Raw genomic sequence first — 23,293 nt, 5'->3', positions numbered from 1 at the left:
CTCCTCTAATGCCAACCTTCTCACTGTGCCTCAATCTCGCCTATCTCAATCCAATCAATCAATCAATCAATCGTATTTATTGAGCGCTTACTGTGTGCAGAGCACTGTACTAAGCACTTGGGAAGTACAAGTTGGCAACATATAGAGACAGTCCCTACCCAACAGTGGGCTCACAGTCTAGAAGGGGGAGACAGAGAACAAAACCAAACATATTAACAAAATAAAATAAATAGAATAGATCTGTACAAGTAAAATAAATAAATAAATAGAGTAATAAATATGTACAATCATATATACATATATACAGGTGCTGTGGGGAAGGGAAGGAGGTAAGACGAGGGGGATGGAGAGGGGGACGAGGGGGAGAGGAAGGAGGGGGCTCAGCCTGGGAAGGCCTCCTGGAGGAGGAGAGCTCTCAGTAGGGCCTTGAAGGGAGGAAGAGAGCTAGCGTGGCGGATGGGCAGAGGGAGGGCATTCCAGACAAGGGGGATGACGTGGACCAGCGGTCGACGGCGGGACAGGTGAGAACAAGGCACGGTGAGGAGATTAGCGGCAGAGGAGTGGAGGGTGTGGGCTGGGCTGTAGAAGGAGAGAAGGGAGGTGAGGTAGGAGGGGGCGAGGTGATGGAGAGCCTTGAAGCCCAGGGTGAGGAGTTTCTGCCTGATGCGCAGATTGATTGGTAGCCACTGGAGATTTTTGAGGAGGGGAGTAACATGCCCAGAGCGTTTCTGGACAAAGACAATCCGGGCAGAGGCGTGAAGTATGGATTGAAGTGGGGAGAGACACGAGGATGGGAGATCGGAGAGGAGGCTGATGCAGTAGTCCAGACGGGATCGGATGAGAGCTTGAACGAGCAGGGTAGCGGTTTGGATGGAGAGGAAAGGGTGGATCTTGGCAATGTTACGGAGCTGAGACCGGCAGGTTTTGGTGATGGCTTGGATGTGAGGGGTGAATGAGAGAGCGGAGTCGAGGATGACACCAAGGTTGCGGGCTTGTGAGACGGGAAGGATGGTAGTGCCATCAACTGTGATGGGAAAGTCAGGGAGAGGGCAGGGTTTGGGAGGGAAGACAAGGAGTTCTGTCTTGGACATGTTGAGTTTGAGTTTGACATGTTGGACATGTCATCTCGCTGCTGACCACTGGAATACCCTTCCTCCTCAAATTCGACTGACAATCACTTTCCCCTCCCTTCAAAATCTTATTGAGGGTGCATCTCCTCCATGAGGCCTTCCCAGACCAAGCCCCGCCATTCCTCTTCTCCCATTCTCTTCTGAGTCGCCCTGACTCACTCCCTTTGTTCTTTCCCCCTCCCTGTCCCACAGCACGAATGTACATATATGTCATTTATTTATTTTTATTGGTGTCTGTCTCCCCTCCTCTGTACTGTAATAATAATAATAATAATAATAATGGTGTTTGTTAAGTGCTTACTATGTGCCAAGCACTGTTCTAAGCACTGGGGTAGATACAACGTAATCAGGTTGTCCCACGTGGGGCTCACAGTCTTAATTCCCATTTTACAGATGAGGGAACTGAGGCACAGAGAAGTGAAGTGACTTGGCCACAGTCACACAGCTGGTCAGTGGCAGAGCCGGGATTAGAACCCACAACCTCTGATTCCCAAGCCCGTGCTTTTTCTTCTTATGGGCAAGGAATTTGTTTATTGTTGTACTGTACTCTCCCACACACTTAGTACGGTGCTTTGCACACAGTAAGTGCTCCATAAATAAGATTGAATGAATGAATGAAAGTCGGGGCTGGAGAGAGATTTTTTTTATGGTGTCTGTTTAAGTGCTCACTGTGTCAAGCCCTGTTCTAAGCAGGGGGTGTGGGGATGAAGCTGAGGAAGCTCAGGGAAAGAGTAGGTGGTACTGGCTGACCTGTACAGTGTCAGTGTGTCTCTTGAGGTAGAGATTCCAACTGACCCCAACCTCCCCCTGCAGCCCCTTCTCCCCCACACTGGCACTCAGAGCAGCCCCACCCCACCACCCTATCTTCTCTTCTGTGTCTCCTCACTCTCCAATCAATCATATTTATCAAGCACTTACTATGTACAGAGCTCTGTGCTAAACAGTTGGGAGAATACAATATGACAGAGTTGGTTGACACGTTCTCTGCCCACAGGAGCTTACAGTCTACTTATCAATCAATTGTATTTATTGAGCACTTCCCGTGTGCAGAGCACTGGACTAAGCACTTGGGAGAATACAACCGTTAGACACGTTCCCTGTCCACAAGAAGCTTACGGTCTACTTATCAACCAATCATATTTATTGAGTGCTTACTCTGGGCAGAGGACTGTACTAAGCGTTTGTCAGAGTATAACAGAACAGTTGGTAGATGTTCCCTGCCGACTAGGAGCTTACAGCCGTTTGCGATACTTCCATCTTGGGGAGGGGTGTGATGAACTGTGACCCCCTGCATTGCCCAGGCAATCCCCTCCCACACCTACCCATTGCCCTTCAATGAGACTTGAACCTAGAAAACGGGCTAGGGTTGTTGGATGGGATAAAGGGGAAATAACTGTACAGGCCAGCCTGTCCTTGCTGGGGTCTGAATCTTTCCCAACCACAGGGAGGCACCGATCTCTGTCTCCCCACTCCTGTTCTTCTCCCCTGGAGCCCACAGATCACATTCATGGGAAACTCAGAACCCCAGTGGTGTTGAGAACAGATAATGTTTGGATTGGTCGATTCAACAAAGGCTCAGTGAGCAGCAAGGTTATCTGCTGGGAACATCAATTGGACAATCACCACTTTATTTATGACCCATGCAGTGCCAGTGCAGAGGCACTTTTTCTGGTTGGGGGCGGGGCAGGGGGGGCGGTTAATGGTATTTTTAAGTGCCTTTTGGTGCCAGCACTGTTCTAAGCACTGGGGTAGATACAGGTTATGAGATGGGATATAGTCTCTCTCCTGCATGGGGCTCACAGTTTAGGTAGGAGGGAGTAGGATTTAATCTCCATTTTACAGATGAGGAAACCGATGGGGTCCATACAAACATTCCTTTCTTTCTCAGGGAGCAAGCAGCAGCACAAATAGCCTTCAGGACCTTCAACCAGGAGCCAGGGTCATTGACGACAATAGCTATCCAGCACTTTACTGGCTGCTTACTGAGTGCTGAGCACTTTATGGGGTGCTTACTGAGTGCAGAGACTTGGATGCTGGGATGGGGGGATACAAGGTAATCAGGTTGTCCCACGTGGGGCTCACGTGGGGCTGGATGCTTACTGGGTGCAGAGCACTGTGCTGGATGCTTACTGGGTGCAGAGCACTGTCCTGGGTGCCAACTGGGTGCAGAGAATTCTGCTGGGTGTTTGGGGGCACACACCCAAAAATCAGACCCTCAGACTAGGTTCCCTGGAAATCTGTTTTAGTAGAAGATATTGGACAAAGAAATCTTCAACTGTTACCCCCAGCTAATTATAACAGCATAGGGGGGTACGCAAGGCCTAACTGACTTGATTCCCCTTGGTGAGAGGCCACCCAAGAGCTGCCCAGGATAAACCAGTCAATTAGAGTTTGTTTGTTTTATGGCATTTGTTAAGTGCTTACGATGTATCAAACACTGTTCTAAGCTCTGGGGCAGATATGTCTCCCCCTTCTAGACTGTGAGCCCGTTGTTGGGTAGGGACCGTCTCTATATGTTGCCAACTTGTACTTCCCAAGTGCTTAGTACAGTGTTCTGCACACAGTGAGCGCTCAATAAATACCATTGAATGAATGAATGAATGAATATGTCATTTAGGTTGGACACAGTCCTTGTCCTTTATGGGACTCACAGTCTAAGTAGGAGGAAGGACAGGAGAACTGAAGCACAGAGAAGTTAAGTGACTTGCTCAAGGTCACACAGCAAGCAATTGGCAGAGCTAGGATTAGAACCCAGGTCGTCTGATTCCCAGGCCTGTGCTAGTTCCACTAGGCCATGCTGTTGCAGTGGTATTTATTGAGTTCTTCTTCTCCCACTCCCTTCTGTGTCACCCTTGCATTCTATTCACCCCACCATTAGCCCCGTAGCACTTATGCACATAGCCATCATTTATTTATTTATATTAATAAATACCCTCTAGGCTGTAAGCGCCCTGTGGGCGGGGAACGTGTCTACCAGCTCTGTTATATTGTACTCCCCCAAACGTTTAGTACAGTGATCTGCACACAGTAAGTGCTCAATAAATAATAATAATAATGGCATTTATTAAGCATTTACTATGTGCAAAGCACTGTTCTAAGCACTGGGGAGGATACAAGGTAATCAGGTTGTCCCACAGGGGGCTCACAGTCTTAATCCCCATTTTACAGATGAGGTAACTGAGGCGCAGAGAAGTTAAGTGACTTGCCCAAAGTCACACAGCTAAGTGGCAGAGCCAGGATTTGAATCCATGACCTCTGATTCCAAAGCCTGGGCTTTTTCCACTGAGTCATGCTGCTTCCCATAAATATGAGTGATTGATTGATTGACAGTGAGTAGGGGACAGACGGGTTTTCTATTGGAGAGAGTCCAACTAACACTTCATATACATCAAGTTCCCTACTCTACTATTTAAGTGGCTATTTATTCACCTGTACAAAACACTGTGCTGTCTGCCCACTGCAAGCAAAATACTATTAAGCCCCAGCTGTGTGCAAAGAACTGTCCTGGGTGTCTTCCTCACCTTCAAAGCCTTCCTAAAATCCCATTTCTTCCAACAAGCCTTCTTCTAATCATCAGCATTCCAAATCTTATTGCCTCAGCTGCCTCTTGCACTTGTATATTTATTTATGCCCATCCTCAGAACCTGTGCATATATTTATTCACAGAATAGTCCGTTTCACTTATAATAATAATGGCAATAATAATAATAATAATAACTGTGGCATTTGTTAAGCACTTACTATGTTCCAGGCACTGTACTAAGCACTGGGTTGGATACAAGCAAATGGGGTTGGATACAGTCCCTGTCCCACATGGGGCTCACAGATTACATTTTATAGATGAGGTATCTGAGGCCCAGAGAAGTGAAGTGACTTGCCTAAGGTCACACAGCAGGCAAGTGACAGAGCCGGAATGAGAACCCAGGTCCCTCCCACTTCCAAGCTTGCCGTCTATTACAGTGCTCTGCACACAGTAAGCACTCAATAAATACGATTGAATGAATATAATAATAATAATTGTGGTTTATCTTAAACACTGGGGTAGATACAAGATATATTTGGGGCTCACAGTCTAAGTAGGAGGAAAAAAAGAGGTATTTATTCTGATTTCACTACTTGTGAATAGTTCTGCCTCCCCCATTAGATTGTAAGCACCCTGTGGGCAGGGGGTGTATCTTGTGCTTCTGTTGGACTTTCCCAAGCTTCTTAGTAGAAGAAGCAGTGTGGCTCAGAGGAAAGAGCATAGGCTTGGGAGGGAGAGGTCATGGGTTCTAATTCTGGCTCCACCACTTGTCAGCTGTGTGACCTTGGGCAAGTCACTTAACTTCTCTGTGCCTCAGTTCCCTCATCTGGAAAATGGGGATGAAGACTGTGAGCCCCACGTGGGACAACCTGATTACTTTGTATCCCCCCAGTGCTTAGAACAGTGCTTGGCACATAGTAAGCGCTTAACAACTGCCATTGTTATTATTAGTAGTACAAGTGCACTGCACTCACTCAGTAAGTACCAGTACCTACTGCTATTCTGAACACTGTACTAAGCTCTTTCAATTAATCAATTAATCAATGGTATTTATCAGAGAACTGTATTAGGTGTTTTGGGGAACATACATCAGAAGTGAAAAATGCAGGCCTTGCCTTTGAGGACAAGGGCATACACATTTGAAAATATACAGCAGGTAAAAGAACATAAAATTAACTAGGCTGCCCTACTGGGGGTGGGGTGGGGGAGGTGATTGTGTGTGTGTGTATGACCTCTAGACTGTAAGTTTGTGGTGGGCAGGGAACGTGTCTATCAACTCTGTTGAATTGTACTCTCCCAAACAGTCCAGTGCTCTGCTTACAGTAAGTGCTCAATACATACCATTGTGTATGGGGCGGGGGGGAGGGGGAACAGCTTGCCCCTTGTCATACAAGAAGAGGAGATGAATTATTGAGGGCCCTTTGAAGACACCCACCCACCCCCAAAACTGGATACATGCATCCAGAAAAACACCTGGGATAGCCCTCTTTGGACTGTTGGTTGGACGGTGTCCAACCCAATTTGCTTGTATCCACTCCAGAGCTTAGTATAGTGCCTGGCACACAGTAAGCACTTAACAAATACCACAATTATTAAGTATAAGGACTTTGGACCGGTCCAGAACCAGGAAAGTGGCCCAGGCAGTAAAGCTGGAACTCTCCTGGAATGACTTCTCCACGAACAAAGCCTACTTAACACCACAACCACTGCCGCATTTTCTAATATGCAAATATTTTCTGAAACTTGGGAGATTTGCACATGCAGAAAATGCCCTGAGGAAAATTCCAGGGCTATGGAATTTACCCTAGGGGACAGTTGGGCCTTGGCTGACTGCCTACCCCTTCCACAGGGAGCTGAAGGAGTGAGGCACACTGAACCCTCCCTGTCCCACACTGTGGGGTGCAATAGCTAGTTTTGCTGCTTTATGTGACACCCCCAACCCCCTGCCACCTTCCATAAACCTTATACATTCAATTGTATTTAATTAATTAATTCATTGAATAGTATTTATTGAGCACTTACTGTGTGCAGAGCACTGTACTAAGCGCTTGGGAAGTACAAGTCGACAACATATAGAGACGGTCCCTACCCAACAACGGGCTCACAGTCTAGAAGGGGGGACAGACAACAAAACAAAACATGTAGACAGGTATCAAAATTGTCAGAACAAATAGAATTAAAGTTATATGCACATCATTAACAAAATAAATAGAATAGTAAATATGTACAAGTAAAATAAATAGAGTAATAAATCTGTACAAATATATATATGCAAGTGCTGTGGGGAGGGGAAGGAGGTAGGGCAGGGGGGATGGGGAGGAGAGGGAAAATGGGGCTCAGTCTGGGAAGGCTTCCTTGAGGAGGTGAGCTCTCAGGGATTTGAAGGGAGGAAGAGAGCTAGCTTGGTGGATGTGTTGAGCACTTACTGTGAGCACTTACTGCTCAACCCAAGCACTTAGTACAGTGCTCTGCACACAGTAAGCACTCAATAAATACGATTGAATGAATGAATGGATGAATTTAATGAGCACTTACTGTGTGCAGAGCACTGTACTAAGTGCTTGGGATGAGCAGTAAGTGCTCACAGTAAGTGCTCCACACATCCACCAAGTTAGTAAGCGCTCAATAAATACGACTGAATGAATGAATGGATGAATTAAATGAGCACTTACTGTGTGCAGAGCACTGTACTAAGCACTAATTAAAACCACATCTTTTCCAAGGGGACTTCCCTAACTAAGCTCTCATTTCCCCTACTCCCATGTATGTCACTCTTGCACTTGCACTTGGATTTTTTTATTTACAGTATTCATTAAGCCCTTACTATATGGGGGAAGCAGTGTGGCTCAGTGGAAAGAGCACGGGCTTTGGAGTCAGAGTTCATGTGTTTGAATCCCAGCTCTGCCAATTGTCAGCTGTGTGACTTTGGCCGAGTCACTTATTTTCTCTCTGCTTCAGTCACCTCCTCTGTAAAATGGGGATTAAGATTGTGAGCCCCCCGTGGGACAACCTGATCAACTTGTAACCTCCCTAGCGCTTACAACAGTTCTTTGCACATAATAAATGCCTAACAAATGCCATTATTATTATTGTTATTTTGTAGCAGGTTGCCTTCTACTGGCTAGCCACAGGCCAAGCTAGAAATGGAACGTCCTCCCCCTGGCCTGGAATGCCCTCCCTCCGCACATTCACCAAGCTAGCTCCCTTACTCCCTTCAAAGCCCTACTGAGAGCTCACCTCCTCCAGGAGGCCTTCCTAGACTGAGCCCCCTCCTTCCTCTCCCCCTCCCCATCCCCCCGCCCTACCTCCTTCCCCTCCCCACAGCACCTGTATATATGTTTGTACAGATTTTTTACTCCATTTATTTTACTTGTACATATTTGCATATTCTATTTATTTAATATGCTTTGTTTTATTGTCTGTCTCCCCCTTCTAGACTGTGAGCCCGCTGTTGCGTAGGGACTGTCTTTATATGTTGCCAACTTGTACTTCCCAAGCGCTTAGTACAGTGCTCTGCACACAGTAAGCGCACAATAAATGCGATTGAATTGAATTGAATGGGGAGGCCTCTGCTTGACTCTCCCTCCCGTAGTCGAGACCCGTAGAGTACTGGAAACTCTCCAGGTGCGACTCTGAGAAGGTCTGGACACAGTAGGTGTTCAATAAATATGATTGATTGATTTTCCACCCTGACTGCAAGGAAAAGTAGCGTGGCTCAGTGGAAGGAGCACGGGCTTTGGAGTCAGGGGTCATGGGTTCAAATCCCGGCTCCGCCAATTGTCAGCTGTGTAACTTTGGGCAAGTCACTTAACTTCTCTGTGCCTCAGTTCCCTCATCTGTAAAATGGGGATTAAGACTGTGAGCCCCCCATGGGACAACTTGATCACTTTGTAACCTTTCCAGCACTTAGAACAGTGCTTTGCACATAGTAAGTGCTTAATAAATGCCATTATTATTTATTAAAACCCGGCTAGGGGCTCTGCCACATCAACTATGTGACTTTGGGCAAGTCACTTAACTGCTCTGTGCCTCAATTCCCTCATCTGTAAAATGGGGATTAAAAGTGTGAACCCCACCTGGGACAACCTGTCTACCTTGTAACCTCCCCCCCCCCCCCAGCGCCTAGAACAGTGCGTGGCAGATAGTAAGCGCTTAACAAATGCCATCATCATCATCGTCATTGGCCTAGCTATGGGGGGAGGGGCGGGGAACGGGGGCGTGGCTAGGGCGGGACGGGGGCGGGACCAGAAAGGGGCGTGGCTATGGTGAGGTGGGGCGTTGTGGATGAGGGGGCGGGGCCGTCTGGAGCGGCCACGCGCACGTGCCCACGTGACCGGGCAACGGCTCCTGAGGTGCCGGTTGCTCGCTCTCGGGCCTCAGAAGCCCGGAGGCGTGTGGCGCCGAAGGCTTCTGCACGGCGGAGGGGGGGAAGGCCTGAGGGAACGGAGAAATAAATGAGGCTGTCTTTCAACCGATATTGTTTTTGAGCGCTTAGATTGAAGAAAAATGGAGGGGGAAGAAGAAGAGAAAGGACAAGCAAGAGGAGGAACAGGATGGGTAGTTAGGAGAGAATTCAAGGACGTTAAGGGAAATAAAATAGGAAGACGAAGGAGAGAAATAGTAGGCAAAATCAATCGACGACGAGGGCGGGAGGAAGGGAACCGGAGGTTGGGAAGGAAGATTTTGAAGGAAGTGTCGGGGAGGGTGGACTGAGGCGGTGGGGGCCACCTAGTAAAGATTTCGACTTGCCCCCAACCGTTATGGGCTTGGTTTTACGCGTGGACCACTGCCCAATTCTTTTCCTAGCCCCCTCCCACAGGTATTTCTCAGTAATTACCTGTGGAGGACTCTGGCCTCGCCTGAACTAAAACTGGTTTTTGGGAGCGAGTTTTCCACGATGTCGCGTAATACCGAGCGGGTAGCGTGGTGAATTGAGGTGGGGACGTCCCCCAGTTTCCATTCATTTGCGAGGCTGCCCTAAGCTTTGCAAACCCGATTTGAGATCTTTTGACTTTTCACTGCCCATTCTTTACAAACCGCTATCTGCATCAGCAAAGCCCAGGACATTACTGGGATCTTCCGGGAGCTGCGCCAGAACCCAGCGGGTCGCCGGCCAAACTCCACTGGAGATAAATTCTCCCAGCCCCTGGAGAGAGTGTGAATTTCCTCTTTTTGCGAGAAATCAGTTTGGTGGAAAAGGTCTCTGGGTGATCACTACAACATCTTTCACGGGCGGTTAATTCGATCCAATAAAATGAAAACGCCCACAAATTTGACTTAAAACAATAAAAACAAACAAAAAAATCCTCGTTGGTTTTGAACTGCCCTGAAAATCACTTTTATTGAAATCATGTAGTGTTCCTGTAGAGTTATTGACGCGAACCGAATCATCTGTGTGCTATATTAAATTAGAGTTGGGAAAGACGGGCGAGTGAGTTAAAAGGAGCCAAACTGAAAAGCCTTGTGAAAGGGCAGTCGGAGAACACAGAACCAGCAGGCGATCCTGCCACAGTTTATAGGTGGGCTCCAGGGAGCCTAGATGGGGCTAGGCTTAATAGAAATTTCAAACGGAAATTTATACAGAATGGACTGAAGAACTGTCAACGTTTTTCTTTGGGGGAGATTTAAATTGGATGCTTTATGAGAGCAAATGAATCCCATGTAATCTACACAATTGTAATCTCATGACACACTAATGCAACTGTTTACAAGGGATTAGCTTAAAAAGGTTGAAATACCGAGGTCTCTTCAGGTTTAAGTCTGGATGAGAGAGTGTGTGGGGGTGGAGAGGTTAGGTAAGAATAATAGTCCCTTTTGAAAGAGGTAGGCTGAGTTATTACTTCTTCCTTCGATGCTAAATCCGGATTTAAGAGAGCAAACCGTAAACAACTCCCATTAGGGTGCTGCAAGAACCACTGCGCTTTGGGGATGACGTGTAAACTCAGTCTGACCATGGGAGGACCCAATTTCACCTCCATTTACCCTCTGCCCTAACTACAGATATGTACTGAAAGGCAAGAGAGGTAGCGCTTCAAACTGCAAAATCTCCTAGGTCTCGCCAAGGGCTTTTCCTGATCTCTCTTTCTCTCTGATCATTCACAACTTTAGCATTGAGAAACCAGCTCTTCAATCCCCAAGAATTTCCTCACAGGCTCTCAGCCAGCAAGAGAATTTGAGGGAAAATGATTTCTACCATATTTAACCTGAGAAAATGCAAAGCATGCCACTAAGAGAAAAATCACTATTCACTCCACACTGCTGCATTTGAAATATACAATATTCCCTGTTTGAGACATGTTTTATACAAGCAATGAATTTGACCTCAGACCAATGTGTCCTAGTGATCTTGATTTCCCTACCTGTTAGATCGTGAGCTCCACGTGACACAGGAAGTCTATCTATGCTCTGATTAGTTTGATCTACTGGCACAATGTTTAGCATATAGTAATGCTTAATAAATCTTGTCATTATCAAAGGAGTAATAGTTGACAAAGGGGAAACCCTCAAGCCTTGACAAATACCTGGGCTGAACAAGTTCAGCTCAAAAGGAGATGGGGTCAATTGCCTCTAATTGCTCCAGTGGAGTGTGTGTCCTATGACTGGCAGCTCAATAAATACCTCAGACTGATGCACCACCAGTTCACAAAATGGCCGTACTGGGATTTTTTTTTACCCCAAAAGGACTTCTAAAAGTCATCTAGCCAGGGATTCCAGGAAGGGTTGCTCCTAGCTCTTCCCAACCTAAGGGCTCAATTTTACCTCAAGAGTCTTGAAGAGGACTCTACACTTTTCACAGGACTGGCTCTGAAGTCTCACAGCTCTGCCAGACCAATTTCCATGAATTCTGAAACAGATTCCTCCAAGTCCTGAAAAGGACTGCTCTCCCTGATTAGCCATCTCTGAGTCATCCCTGGGCTCCTCCTCTAGTGAATGGGGCAAACAGCAAACAGGTTGGTTTTCAGGAAGAAGTTACGTAGCAGTCCCTGACCAGGGTTGATATCACCTAGTTCACTTCCTGATTAATCATTTTCCTGGGTTCCTTCCTGAGGTGGAACTGTGGAAAGAGCATGTGATTGGGAATGAGAAGACCCAGGTTCTAGTCCCAGCTAGGCCACTGGCTTGCTGAGTGACCTTGGGCAAGTCACCACCTCTCCATGGCTCGGTTTCCTCAGTCTTCCATCTGTAAAATAGGGATAAATGCTGGCTCCCTTTCTTTATAGATGCCCCAACCAGAGGCCAACCACCACCTGTGCTTTTTTCCTGGGGGAGGAAACACACGACTTTCGGTACTGAACTTCCTGAGAGGCCGAAAGACTCCTTAATATTTCTTTTTCTTTTCACTGATGAAGCAGGCCTTTTGATCAAATAATCATCTGGCCTCTTGTCTAGATCAGCAAAGTACCAGCAATCAGTTGGACTTCTAAGTTTAAATCCAAACAACCCAGCTCGCAAATTTCCTGTTGTTCACATCCTGCTTTTGTTTTAGCCGAACAATAGCTCAGGTTGGCTAAGCCTTTTGGCTTAACTCTTTGAGTGGAAATTGCTCTAAAACAGAATGGGGCAACAGAAGATCGTGTTGTGCTACGGTGTGTATCTGCTTTAGTTTATGGAAGCCAGTTGTACTCTCCCAAGCCTTCAGTACAGTGTGCTGCACACAGTAGATATTCAATAAACACAACTGATGGATTGCCAATTCCATTCAGAACCAATCTCCTCTGAGGTTGTTTCTCATTCACTGGGTTTGAGAATAAGTTCACGGCACTCAATCCCTTCAAGGGTTCAAATTGTTAAGATTTTTCTAATGTTGAGTAAAGCTGAGCCTCTTCCTCCATAGGAGCATGTCAGCATACTGGAAGCCTGATTACCTTTCACGTACCCCAGCATTCAGTAGAGTGCTTGGCACATAGTAAGCATTTGACAAATACCACAATTACTACTGTGCTTTAGAAAAAAGCTGCTTAAAGAGGGAGTTTGCAGAAAAGGCAGGAGGAGACCTGCCAGTGGTAGCCTTCTTCCACTTTAAACTCCACTTTAAACTCTCAAACCCTTTGTTTGCTCACCACAAAACAAAATCACTGCCATGCCACCACCTAGCATTTCCTTGGAGTTAGCCATGAATTGCCAAAGGGTCAGTTTTCCCTTCAGAAGCTGTCATGCTCTTTTCTGGACAGCTTGGTTTTTTGGGAGCAAATTAAGCTAGCCCGTACTTGACCATTGGATCACACCAAGCAGGGAGACAGAATTTCAAGAGAAGAATTCAACAGATCTGGGCTGTGGATTGCTAATCCCAACTCTGTGTGAGAGGGAGAGGGAGGGCTATTATGAGTTGGGGGTAAAAAGTGTTTGAGAGGGCACAGGGTGTTTCTCTGCTTTCTTCCACCCCAACCCCCCGACTCTTACCAGCATTTCAGAAGCACATTATTATGCCTTTTTTTAAAAGTTCTTTCTCTCATGGATATGAATTCTACCCTCTCATTCTCGCCAGATCTCCAAGTAGTTCTGAATTGTCATGTGGGGTTTCATTTGAAAATTCCAATAGGGGCACACACGTAGCCAAAACTGTTCCCCAATTCTTCTCCGACTTAGACTGTGGGAACCCCATGTGAGACAGGGACTGTGTCTGACCTGGTTATCTTGTACCTACCCCAATGCTTAGTACGGTGCTTGGCACAGAGTAAGCACTTAACAAATATCAAAATCATCAAAAGTCTCCATTTTCAGTATTCAATCAAATCTATCAGCAGTATTTATCACGTCTTTCAGGAGAGCATTTTAGTACCTCACATACACTCTGCGGTACAGCAAACTTGTTTTCCTACCCAAATATCTGAAGTGGTAACAGAAAAAACAAGTTTTATTTCACCCAAATTGGCGCATAGTCACTTACCTGGTTTCCCAGAACAGACTGCCTCCAGGCCTCCCAACGTCCCCAGAAGTTGTTAAATGTGGGCAGGAATCATAACGTTAGACAACAGAGAACCCCAAAGCACTTTGTTTTTTAGGGCATTGAATGAAGTTCTTGGGAGTGTGCAGCTCCCACAGGTTTTCCAGTTGGGGCTCAGCCCTGACCCACCCTACAAGTTTCCTGTTATTGTTCCTTTTGTTGAAGCCAGTGAGGGCCTCGGGAAAGAGGAAAAAAAAATTCCAGATAAATTAGGAAGCTATTGTGGAGTGCTGATCTGCTTTTTACATAGGGACAGCCAGGTCTGAGGCTGGGGAGTGAGGCTTGCCCTCTGAGATACTGTAAATAAGAGAAGGATAGGTTGATATTTTCACATCCTGTTGGACTTGCCTCAATAAACAGATTTTGGTTCCTTCTAAAAAGGCATGTCTGAACCTCAAATCAGGGTCCCCATCTCCAGAATGAAACAGGGGTTCCCATTGTGGTTTGAAATTTCTAGTCATCCTTAGGCCAACTGATTACCAGACAGAGCCGTGGTTTCAAATGAGAAAGTCAATGCAAATTAGTGTATTCATCAAGAGCCCCCCGCCCCACCCGAAGAGAATAGTTTGAAGTTTAGAAGCAAGGTGATTTATCTAGGGCTATACCCAACTGGGTTGAGCCTGTTGTTGGGTAGGGACTGTCTCTATATGTTGCCGATTTGTACTTCCCAAGTGCTTAGTACAGTGCTCTGCACACAGTAAGTGATACACACGATTGAATGAATGAATGAATGAACAAAGTGAAAGAGAGAGTTGGTGGCTATGTTTAATTTAATCAGGGTGTATAACCAAACTGCATGGTTCAGTCCTCAAAGAGGGTTCTCTAGGCCTGAATGATCTGTTTGGGCTGGGTAGAGGGCCATTTCTTTGATTGTGAGCCACCCTCCCTCCTAGCAGCATGGCCTAATGGAAAGAGGACAGGCCTGGGAGGCAAAGGACCTTGTGGGGTAGTGTCTCATTTTGGCTCTACCAATTGTTTGCTGTGTGACCTTGGGCAAGCACTTCACTTCTCTGGGCTTCATTTTCCTCATCTGTGAAGTGGAGATTCAATGTCTGTTCTCCCCCTAACTTAGATTGTGAGCCCCACATGGGACAGGGGACTGTGTCCTACCTGATGAACTTGAATTTATCCCAGGGCTTAGAATGGTGTTAGCCATGTAGCAAGCACTTAACAAATACTGTAATTAATTAATTCCCAACTGTGTATTCTCTCCCAGTGCTTAGTATAGTTGCATAGTATACAGTAAGAGCTTACTACTATTAATACTATTCCTACTACTATGTACCCTTTTTCTCCAGGTTTCCTTAAAACCTATTGTTGCCCCTATCTGAAATAGAATCTTGGGCGGGCTGAGCCATTGGGCTAACCCAAAAATTGCAGCCTTAAGCTTTAAAACATTGATGGAAACCACTGGAGCATGACCGGTGTTACTGGGCTGTGGTTGAAGCATAGCTTTGCTCTTTTTCCAACTGTATCTGCACTGTGCCAGTTTTGACACCCACAGGATGCAACAAGGATGGTCAGCCGCATCCACTCGTACAGATAAAAATCTCATCTTCCATAGCATTGGACTGTGATATTGCAGTCTCTTTCACTCTCCCCACTACCTCCTTGTGGTTCAAGGCCCCAACTAACAGCTTCTGGGTTCCTTGGGGGTGCTATGTGGTTACAACTATAACCAAATGCTTAGCATGTCTCCCTGAGGCTAATAATTACATGATCAAGTCCTTACCTTTCCCTTCAGAAGAAGACTGAACTATGATGAAATTATTTCACATTCGTATGACATACTAAGTAGCACTTTAAAAAAATTATACATTAATTACTCAGGAAGGATGACCAACTAATGAGAAACATTTCTCAATGTCTTAAGGGAGACTGATTACAATTAAATTGCCTTCTAGGACAGAGCAGTTCCTATTTACGCCACACAGGATGTAGGCTGGAGATTCCAATGACGTTATCTCCTGAAGACATAGTTTTAGTGGTAGGCTGGTACTCACTACAGACGGTAATCCTGAATTACATGTTTTCTTTTGAGAGTGACTCAAAATCCAGTATGTTTATGAGGGATGATTGTCTTTTGAAGTAATTAACAAGAATCTAGCTCTTCAATGTATGTCAATGAGAAAGGATGTGAATTCATAAGTGCTGAGGATGGATATAAAACCAAAGTGCGAAATGGGGCTATTGGATTCATTCGATTTATGGTGTTTCAAATCAAACATGAAAATTTTGCTGTAGGAGGTGGGGCTTCAGGAGGGTCTTGAGATAGAGGGAGACTTCATTCTGGTGGATCTAAGGCCTGGTAGGGACCCACATATGCAGACACTTGGACCCTAGCCATTTCATCACACCTCCCAGCTTTGGGTAGAAGATGAGGCCTTAGTTGCCTGAAAGGGAACCAGTTTGACCTAGTGGAAAGAGTCTAGTCCTGGGAGTCAGAGGACCTAGGTTTAATTCCAACTCTGCTATTTGTCTGCTAGGTGACCTTGAGCAAGTCACTTAACTTCTCTATGCCTCAGTTTCCTCATCTGGAAAATAGGCATACAGTGCCTGGTCTCCCTCCTGCTTAAAATGTGAGCCCCATGTGGGACAGGGACTGTGTTCAACCTGATTATCTCGTATCTACCCCAGAGCTTAGTACAGTGCTTGGCACAAGCACTTACCATGTGCCAGTTAAAAATTAAACAAAACAGAAGATTGGTGGGCATGAAGGTCTTCCAGCAGACTCTGGAGTCGGGACAGAAAGCACCTCTGGATTCTGTGGCAGTCCTGAGTCTTGGGGGAATGGAGGGGTGGCTCTGGCAGCCTCAGTAGCTAAGGTCCCTCCTCTTTTAAGTTCCTCTTACTAGTCCTTCATTCATTCATTCATTCAATTGTATTTATTGAGCACTTACTGTGTGCAGAGCACTGTACTAAACGCTTGGGAAGTACAAGTTGGCAACATATAGAGATGGCCCCTACCCAACAGTGGGCTCACAGTCTAGAAGGGGGAGACAGACAACAAAACAAAACATATTAACAAAATAAAATAAATAGAATAAAATGTACAAGTAAAATAAATAAATAGAGTAATAAATACGTACAAACATATACATATATAAAGGTGCTGTGGAGAGGGGAAGGAGGTAAGGCGGGGGATGGGGAGGGGAAGGAGGGGGAGAGGAAGGAGGGGGCTAAGTCTGGGAAGGCCTCCTGGAGGAGGTTAGCTCTGTTGCTGTTGCTGACCCATGTCCTGACTCTCCTTACCGACGGGGTCATAGAAGTGATCCTCTGATTAAGGCTCTGCAGCTCATCCCCACATTTTTTACATTTGTAGATTTCTCTCAGTTTGGGCTCTGTAGCTTGGGCGGTCAAGCTCCCTTTGGGGTTTTTGTGGTTAACCTCCACATCAATTATATCTGTAGGGTTTTTCCTAGATTGGGTCTTTATGGTTTGCTGGGTAAGCACTGTGGAGAGTTTATAATAGGGCCTCTGAAAGTGAGTCCATTTGAGCTGATGTTGTTCAGGGCTCACCGTTTTCAGTTCCATGTTGGGGGAGGTGGAGGGGGTCGGTAGGGAAGAGAGGTGGAAACATATTGCTATTTGTGCTTCTTGGCCCTGCCAGGCAGTAAGCTTGGATCCAGGGGTCAGCCGGCCCTGCCCACTGATACTTCTTAAAGGCAAGAATAGTGTTCATCTCATCATGGGTAACTGTCGGGGACAAGTATTGTTGTTGTGAATTACCCCTTCTCCGGTCTTCTGCACCCCATTGTGGGGGGGTCATCCTGGGTATATGAGGAGGCAGAATCCATTAAATCTTCCAGAAAGATGGGGTTCACCTTCGCTCTGAGGCCCTGAGATCTCATTTCAGGGAAAAAACTGTGTGGACAAAGTGGTCTTCTGGCTGCAGTGGCAAACAGAAAAGACAGCCGTCCCCTTGGTTTCCATGGTGGTCCTGAGCCTATATGAAAGGGCAGGGAGGATCTGGCAGCCTCAGGATCTGAGGGATCCACCCACTAAGTAAGCCTTTGGAAACTTTTTTAGTGCCTGTTGTGCAGTCTTACTTCCTGGTACCCTTATTGATGGAGATATGGGGGCAGCAGTATCTCTGTGTCCATTCTGTCCACTGTGGGGGAGATCACTATGAGAAGTGAGGAGCTGCTATCACTTGAGTGAGTGATGCAGAAACAACCAGAGACCCTCCCAGCCTGTTCAAGGACATGATCCAGGAGAATGATCTCCTGCCCACTATCAATCAATCAATCAATCAATTGTATTTATGGAGTGCTTACTTTGGGCAGAACACTGTGCTAAGTGCTTGGGAGAGTACAACACAAAATAATTAGCAGACATATTCTCTGTGATCTTACAGTCTAGAGATGCACTAGCAATGCAGGAGCCTGTCCAGAGTTCCTTGTGGTCATGATCCTTTGGGAAATGATGTGTCAGTTCTGAAATCCTTAGAAACTGAGAGCCCCTTCCCCTAGACCTGCCTTATGAGACCTGTTAGCCCCAGTGTCCAGTCCGATCTCCTAGCTGCCTTACTGTAGGAGATGTGGGGATAGCAGCGTCTCTCTGACTTTCCCTTATGTCCATTTTGGGAGAAAGTTTATCTATGGGAAGTGAGGAGCTGCAGTCACTTGAGAGAGTGATGTAGAAAGTAAATGAATGAGAGCCTTCCAGGCTGTTTGAGGACATGGTCCAGGGGCTATGGCCTTCTGCACACTAGAGGTGCTGCCAGAACTTATCTGTTGTTCTTTGGTAGCCCTTGTCTTGTCTTATGCTATCGAGTCATTTCCAACCCATAGCGACACCACGGACGCATCTCTTCTCAAATGCCCTGCTCTCCATCTGCATTAGTTCTGGTAGTGTGCCTATAGAGTTTTCTTGGTAAACATGTGGAATTGGTTTACCATTGCTGCCTTCCGCACAGTAAACTTGAGTTTCTGCCCTCGACTCTCTCCCATGCTGCTGCTGCCAGCATGGGTGTAGCCCTCAGACAATGAGAAATAGTGGGGTGATTCTGACAGACTATGAAAACAAAGTAACCTTCCCTTAGGCCCATTTTACGAGTGTTGTTGCTACCCGATGTCCAGTCAGATCTCCTGGCTCCCTTACTGAAGGAAATATGCTGACAGTGTATTTCTTAGTCTCTCCCTTCTGTCTACTTTGGGAGATATCCTACCTATGGGTGGTGAGTGATGCAGAAACACTCAGAGCCCCCAACCCTGTATAAGAACACAATCTAGGGGCATGACCTCCTGCCCATTAGCAGTGCTGCTGGAACTTATCTGTTGTTCTTTGGTAGCCTATGGGAAATAGTGGGGTGACCCTGACAGAGTCTGAAAATGAAGTAACCTTCCCCTAGGTCCACTTTACGAGTGTTGATGCTACCTGGTGTCTAGTCAGATCTCTTGGCTTCATTTCCAAATGAGATTTTAGGACAGTGGTACGTCTTACTTTCTCCCTTCCATCCACTTTGGGAGAAATCCTACCTATGAGGGGGTGAGTGATGCAGAAACACTCGGAGCTCCCAACTCTGTTCAAAGACATGGTCCAGGGATGTGACCTGCACATTAGCAATACTGCTAGAACTTATTTGTTGTTTTTTGGTAGCCCTTAACCAATGGGAAATAGAGGGGTGATTCTGACAGACTCTGAAAATGAAGTAACCCTCCATTAGGCTCACCTTACGAGTACTGATGCTGTTCTGTGTCCACTCAGATCTCTTGGCTCCCTTACCGAAGGACATACACTGACAGTGGTATCTCTTAGTGTCTGCCTTCTGTCCAATTTGGGAGAAATCCTACCTATGGAGGGGTGAGTGATGCAGAGACACTCAGAGCCGCCCACCCTGTTCAAGGACATTGTCCAAGGCCATGACTTCCTGCTCACTAGCGGTGCTGCTGGAACTTATATGTTGTTCTTTGGTAGCCCTTAGCCTATGGGAAATAGTGGGGTGACCCTGACAGAGTCTGAAAATGAAGTAACCTTCCCCTAGGTCCACTTTACAAGTGTTGATGCTACCCGGTGTCCAGTCAGATCTCTTGACTTCATTTCCAAATGAGATTTTAGGACAGTGGTACGTCTTACTTTCTCCCTTCCATCCACTTTGGGAGAAATCCTACCTATGAGGGGGTGAGTGATGCAGAAACACTCGGAGCTCCCAACTCTGTTCAAAGACATGGTCCAGGGATGTGACCTGCACATTAGCAATACTGCTAGAACTTATTTGTTGTTTTTTGGTAGCCCTTAACCAATGGGAAATAGAGGGGTGATTCTGACAGATTCTGAAAATGAAGTAACCCTCCATTAGGCTCACCTTACGAGTGTTGTTGCTGCCCGGTGTCAACTCAGATCTACTGGATTCCTTACTGAAGGTGAATCCCTGGCTGTGGTATCTCTTTGTCTCTCCCTTCTGTCCACTTTGGGAGAAATCCTATCTAAGAGGGGATGAGTGATGCAGAAACACTCAGAGGCCCCAACCTTGTTCAAGGACATAGTCCAGGGGTGTGACTTCCTGCCTATTAGCAGTGCTGCCAGAACTTATTTATTGTTCTTTGGTAGCCCTTAGCCAATGGGAAATAGTGGGGTGACTCCAACAGACTCTAAAAATGAAGTAACCCTCCATTAGGCTCACCTTACGAGTATTGATGCTGTTCGGTGTCCACTCAGATCTCTTGGCTCCCTTACCGAAGGACATACACTGACAGTGGTATCTCTTAGTGTCTGCCTTCTGTCCAATTTGGGACAAATCCTGCCTATGGAGGGGTGAGTGATGCAGAGACACTCAGAGCCCCCCACCCTGTTCAAGGACATTGTCCAAGGCCATGACTTCCTGCTCACTAGCGGTGCTGCTGGAACTTATCTGTTGTTCTTTGGAAGCCCTTAGCCAATGAGAAATAGTGGGGTGATGCTGACAGACGCTGAAAACAAAGTAACTCTCCCTTAGGCCTACCTTACGAGTGTTGTTGCTGCCCGCTGTCCAGTCAGATCTCCTGGCTCCCTTACTGAAGCAGATATGCTGACAGCAGTATCTCTTAGTCTCTTCCTCCTTCCACTTTGGGAGAAAGCCTACCTATGGGTGTGGTGAGTGATGCAGAAACACTCAGAGCCCCCTATCCTGTTCAAGGACATGGTCTAGGGGCATGACCTCCTACCCACTAGCAGTGCCAGAGAATATCTTTAGTTCTTTGGTGGTCCTTAGCCAATGGATAATGGTGGGGTGACTCTGATGGTGTCAGAAACTGATGTAAGACAGACCTTACAAGACTTGTTGGTGCTAGTTTTCCGGTTTATTCTCCTAGCTCTCTTAGTGAAGGAGATGGGGAACAGCAGTACCACTTTGTTGTTTCCTTCTGCCCATTTTGGGAGAAACCCTACTTATGGGAGGTTAGGAGCTGCTATCGCTTGAGTGAGTGATGCAAAAAGAAAAAGAACCAGAGTTCCTCAGTCTGTTCAAGGACATGGTCTGGGCATGCCCCCTTGCCCTCTAGAGCTGGTACCAGAACTCATCTATTGTTCTTTGATAGTCGTTAGCCAAAGAAAAATAGTGGGCTGACTCTGACAGACTCTGAAAATGAAGTAACCCTCCCCTAGGCTCAACTTACGAGTATTGTTGCTGCCCGGTGTCCAGTCCTATTTCCTCTCTTCCTTATCGAAAGAGATAAGCTGACAGTTGCATCTCTTTGTCTTGCCCTCCTGTCCACTTTGGGGGAAATCCTACCTATGGGGGCGGGGGGTGAGTGATGCAGAAACAATCAGAGCCCCCCACCCTGTTCAAGGACATAGTCTGGGGGATGACCTTCTGCCCATTAGCGGTGCTGCTGGAACTAATCTGTTGTTCTTTGGAAGCCCTTAACAAATGGGAAATAGGCAGGTGACTCTCACAGACTCTGAAAATGAAGTAACCTTCCCCTAGGCCCACTTTACGAGTGTTGTTGCTGTCCGGTGTCCACTCAGATCTCTTGGCTCCCTTACCGAAGGACATACACTGACAGTGGTATCTCTTAGTGTCTGCCTTCTGTCCAATTTGGGAGAAATGCTACCTATGGAGGGGTGAGTGATGCAGAGACACTCAGAGCCCCCCACCCTGTTCAAGGACATTGTCCAAGGTCATGACCTCCTGCTCACTAGCAGTGCTGCTGGAACTTATCTGTTGTTCTTTGGAAGCCCTTAGCCAATGAGAAATAGTGGGGTGATGCTGACAGACACTGAAAACGAAGTAACTCTCCCTTAGGCCTACCTTACGAGTGTTGTTGCTGCCCGCTGTCCAGTCAGATCTCCTGGCTCCCTTACTGAAGCAGATATGCTGACAGCGGTATCTCTTAGTCTCTTCCTCCTTCCACTTTGGGAGAAAGCCTACCTATGGGTGTGGTGAGTGATGCAGAAACACTCAGAGCCTCCTATCCTGTTCAAGGACATGGTCTAGGGGCATGACCTCCTACCCACTAGCAGTGCCAGAGAATATCTTTAGTTCTTTGGTGGTCCTTAGCCAATGGATAATGGTGGGGTGACTCTGATGGTGTCAGAAACTGATGTAAGACAGACCTTACAAGACTTGTTGGTGCTAGGTTTCCGGTTTGTTCTCCTAGCTCTCTTACTGAAGGAGATGGGGAACAGCAGTACCACTTTGTTGTTTCCTTCTGCCCATTTTGGGAGAAACCCTACTTATGGGAGGTTAGGAGCTGCTATCGCTTGAGTGAGTGATGCAAAAAGAAAAAGAACAAGAGTCCCTCAGTCTGTTCAAGGACATGGTCTGGGCATGCCCCCTTGCCCTCTAGAGCTGGTACCAGAACTCATCTATTGTTCTTTGGTAGCCATTAGCCAAAGAAAAATAGTGGGCTGACTCTGACAGACTCTGAAAATGAAGTAACCCTCCCCTAGGCTCACCTTATGAGTGTTGTTGCTGCCCAGTGTCCAGTCCTATCTCCTCTCTTCCTTATCGAAAGAGATAAGCTGACAGTTGCATCTCTTTGTCTTGCCCTCCTGTCCACTTTGGGGGAAATCCTACCTATGGGGGCGGGGGGTGAGTGATGCAGAAACAATCAGAGCCCCCCACCCTGTTCAAGGACATAGTCTGGGGGATGACCTTCTGCCCATTAGCGGTGCTGCTGGAACTAATCTGTTGTTCTTTGGAAGCCCTTAACAAATGGGAAATAGGCAGGTGACTCTCACAGACTCTGAAAATGAAGTAACCTTCCCCTAAGCCCACTTTACGAGTGTTGTTGCTGTCCGGTGTCCACTCAGATCTCTTGGCTCCCTTACCGAAGGACATACACTGACAGTGGTATCTCTTAGTGTCTGCCTTCTGTCCAATTTGGGAGAAATGCTACCTATGGAGGGGTGAGTGATGCAGAGACACTCAGAGCCCCCCACCCTGTTCAAGGACATTGTCCAAGGTCATGACCTCCTGCTCACTAGCAGTGCTGCTGGAACTTATCTGTTGTTCTTTGGAAGCCCTTAGCCAATGAGAAATAGTGGGGTGATGCTGACAGACACTGAAAACGAAGTAACTCTCCCTTAGGCCTACCTTACGAGTGTTGTTGCTGCCCGCTGTCCAGTCAGATCTCCTGGCTCCCTTACTGAAGCAGATATGCTGACAGCGGTATCTCTTAGTCTCTTCCTCCTTCCACTTTGGGAGAAAGCCTACCTATGGGTGTGGTGAGTGATGCAGAAACACTCAGAGCCTCCTATCCTGTTCAAGGACAT

General features: G+C 46.7%; 1 protein-coding gene across 1 annotated transcript in view; it reads right to left on the bottom strand.

Annotated features, from left to right (window-relative positions):
- CDH5 (cadherin 5) overlaps nt 1-13,676 on the bottom strand; it is an 83,801-nt gene extending 70,125 nt beyond the window's left edge. The window contains exon 1 of the mRNA XM_038740134.1: nt 13,541-13,676. The gene's annotated coding sequence lies outside the window, so the exon portion shown is untranslated. The remainder of the gene's footprint in view (nt 1-13,540) is intronic.
- Between the last annotated feature and the right edge of the window lie 9,617 nt (nt 13,677-23,293).

Source organism: Tachyglossus aculeatus, chromosome X1, assembly GCF_015852505.1.
Source record: "Tachyglossus aculeatus isolate mTacAcu1 chromosome X1, mTacAcu1.pri, whole genome shotgun sequence".
NCBI lineage: Eukaryota > Metazoa > Chordata > Mammalia > Monotremata > Tachyglossidae > Tachyglossus > Tachyglossus aculeatus.
The sequence above is the reverse complement of the archived record's forward strand: the minus strand, read 5'-3'. Positions and strand labels throughout refer to the sequence as shown.